The sequence below is a fragment of the Mobula birostris genome, chromosome 6 (genome assembly GCF_030028105.1).
Source record: "Mobula birostris isolate sMobBir1 chromosome 6, sMobBir1.hap1, whole genome shotgun sequence".
NCBI classification, from domain to species: domain Eukaryota; kingdom Metazoa; phylum Chordata; class Chondrichthyes; order Myliobatiformes; family Myliobatidae; genus Mobula; species Mobula birostris.
The window spans coordinates 156,126,644-156,130,282 of record NC_092375.1 but is presented as its reverse complement, the minus strand read 5'-3'; the positions used below and the strand labels follow the sequence as shown (position 1 = coordinate 156,130,282).

The 3,639-nt window shown below is 37.1% G+C and overlaps 1 pseudogene; it reads right to left on the bottom strand.

The window, feature by feature from the left end:
* Positions 1-2,646: 2,646 nt before the first annotated feature.
* Positions 2,647-3,214, bottom strand: LOC140198756 (RNA-binding protein 25 pseudogene; annotated as a pseudogene).
* Between the last annotated feature and the right edge of the window lie 425 nt (positions 3,215-3,639).

Below are 3,639 nucleotides of genomic sequence, written 5' to 3'. Positions count from 1 at the left end.
TGAATTTTCTTTCTGTCCATGAGGAGGCAGAATGAATAGATACCACCTGTGAGTACCAATTAGGAAATGTTTGGTTTGCATAAAATGGATTCAAATAAGAGTGGTCTTTGGTCTACCCTGGCTCATCCATATAGATTTTTTTTAATAAACCCTTTCTATCTTTTAATTTGACTAAATCTAATGTTTCCTTCTCCATTGCTCTAACTGGAAGGCATTGGAAACATCACCCACAATTTGCAGGTTATTCTGGACATCTTTTCTTTAGCTAGTTTAGGCTATAAATACTTGACTGAAAATGTTTGCAAATACAGAAATAGAAATCTTGATTTATCTTCTCTATCTTATTAATATAGTGGAAGTTCTGTAGATTCAACTGTGCCATTTAAAATTAAATATATAAATATGGAAAAGAAAGCCCATGAGGAGATGAGTTGAATTGGACAGATATCTGGAAGAACCAGCAGAGGTAAATGGATCAAATGGATTTCTTTTCAACTGAATGGTTCAGTCATTTTTCTAAACTTCTGAAGATATTGGCAATATGCTGCCCAAGACATCAGACCTTGAGCTATCTTCAGTAATTATGTACTATGTGATTGTGATAAGAATATTTTACCCCTCCTCATACTTCCCAGCCTGCCTGCCACCAATAGCATGAGTGCCTAACTATCCTATCCTGATGCCTTTCCACCATTAGTCACCATGAATCTGCCATTGTTCTAAGTATTCCTGTCACAGCCAGAGATTCACCATCCAGGACTTTCCTTTCAGTGTTAACCTTCTTGTTATGTTTTGTAACTTCAAAATATTAAGCTAACTCAAAGGAAGACATGGGAGTCCAAAATAAAGATCTAACTTCAAGTTTTCTTTAAGCGAAGCATACACATATCACGTGGTAGCGTGATGATGTATGCAATCAGCGTATTTATACATAGAACATGTAATGAATTATTTAAATAAACTATATTTACAAGATTACTCAATTACTGAAATATTAAACACACAACTCTCCTCCTTCCTTAGCTATAAACTTCAACTCAGTAGAATGCACATCAACTATATACACAGCGTACTATATAATATAATTAATAAACAGTAATCGACAGCAAAGGAAATTTTAAATTGCCCCATTCAGCCCTAAAGATTTAATTGCTGTAGAGGATTTCTTACTTTTGTGTGATGACATCTTTCCTGACAAGGTGGATCACTCTGCTTGGCAGGTGAGATTTGTGGCTGTGAAACAATCTCGAGTTCTGTGGCCCCCTTCATGGTGGTTGTAGCAGTTGACAAAAACTGCCACAAAAACTGTGTAGTCAGACCACTGCTTTCAGCAATTTCACACTTCCTTTAAGCAGCATGGTCCTGCCTTGGTTCAATATGCTTTCTAATCAGAGGCACAGGTGTTGGCAATGATCTGTCAGTGCATCATTACCAAACTGTCAATGCTCAACAATCTCTTCAATTCAGCCACGTAGGCTAAAATAGATTTTCCTTCATTTTGATTCCAGTTATGAAACCTAAAGCATTCTGCAATCAACAATGGCTTTGGTTCTAAATGTTCCTGCCTTACTTTTACAATATCAGCAAAGCTCATTCTTGCTAGTTTTGCTGGAGCCGTTAAACTTCAAACTGCATGCTTTTAAACCTAGTGAACTAAGAAAAATTGGCTATTCCATTTGCTTCAAAATATTGCTGAATTAGCTCAGTATAAATATACCAGGTATCTTTTGTGTAATCGAATGTGTCAATTTTTCTGACATAGCCAGCCAATTCTGCTTTTTTATGATTATTATCACCTGATACTCACTGTTTATGAACCCAGGAACTCCTCTGTCTACTGCCTTTATTTTGAACTTGATTGTGTGTTACGTTCCGAAGAACGTGATGCTCTATTTCGCCATTCCTCCTTGCACTTGTTTTTAACTTGGATGTCTTGGGTTCATTTTAAAAATAAGTCATTGCCAATGTTATGTTTTGTTACTTCAAAACATTAAACTAATTCAAAGGAAGACGTGGGTGTCTAGGATGCGTGTCTAACTTTGAGTTTACTTTAAGTGAGATACGCACGTATCACGTGGTAGCATGACAATGAATGCAATTCATGCATTTATACATATAATCCATAATGGGTTATTTAAATGAACAAGAATGCTTAATCAAACAATATATATACAAGATTACTCAATTATTACTGAAATATTAAATACATAACATTCCTCCCTGTTTACCTATAAACTCTAACTCAGTAGAATGCATCTCAACTATATACACATTATACTATATAATGCAACTACTATATACAGTCATCCACAGCATAGTAAATTTTAAATTGTCCCATTCAGGCCTAAAGATTTAAGTGCTGTGGAGGATTTCTTACTTTTGTGGGATAACATCATTCCTGACAAGAGGGATTACTCTGCTTGGCAGGTGAGACTTGTGGCTGTGAAACAATCTCAGGTTCTGGGGCATTTGACTCTGAGACTGCAGAAAGTGACTCTGACAGCTCTGGACACCTTTCTTCTCCTTTCCTCTCTCTGGATCTACTTCGATCCCTTTTTATCCCTTTTCATGTTCCTTCCCTCTTTCACACTATTCTCTTTCTTGTTCACATTCTTTCCCTCCATCTCTTCCCTCTTTTTTCTTCTTCTAGTTTGTACAATCTTGATCTTGGGAAGATGCATTTCGTTCACTGGAATATTCTCTTTTTAATCCTTCTATTGCTCCCTTCACAATCTGATCTCACCTCTTGATTTTCTCATACACAACATCATCTGGTGTCTCCTCTACTTTCATATCTTTATTGACTCCTTTCTTTTTGGCCTTCCATTTATCCAGCTGGGTTATGGTCTTTGCATCTACTTTTACCAGCAGCTTTTTGTCACCCACTTGAAGTTCAAGCAATAACCTTAATACACGCAGAGCAGATTCTGGTTCTTTATACTCACAAAAGCCGAATGCTTGCATCTTTCCTGAAGTTCCTTGAACTCTCTTCCAGCTTAAATCCAAGTGTATTTTGCAAGTAACTGCCTGATTAACATATCAGAAACCTTCCCAAATATGTTGCCTACAAAAATGTTGTAGTCAGAACACTGCTTTTGGCATTTTCACACTTCTTCTCAGCAGCATGGTCCTTCCTTGGCCCAATACGCTTTCTAATCAGAGGCACAGAGTTTGGCACTAACTCCTGTTTGTCCTCTGTTGGGCAACAGATCATGCTGTTCAGCATGAAATATTAAATACACAACACTTCTTTTCCTCTCAAGTATCCATTCTTGATTCTCTTATTTCTCATTCACATGTTGCTCTCAGCAACTCATCCAAAATCACAGCATTGATTCCCAGTCTCTCTAATTTGGCAGATTTTTTATCTGGCATCTGGTTCTGAGGATCTGAAGCTTCTGCCAACTAAATATCCAAGCTCCAAAGTCAGCCACTGACTCCGTCCCTCTTCCTGTATAAAACTGAATCAGACAGTCCACAATCCTGGCTCCATATTTACTCCTGAAATGAGCTTCAGATCACATTGTACGTCATCAATAAAATCATCTACAATGCATTCCAGTTAATTGAGCTATTGGTTAATTGGTTGGCCGTTTATCTGGGACAACTCTTAAACAACAAGAACTAAAATGATAAAAT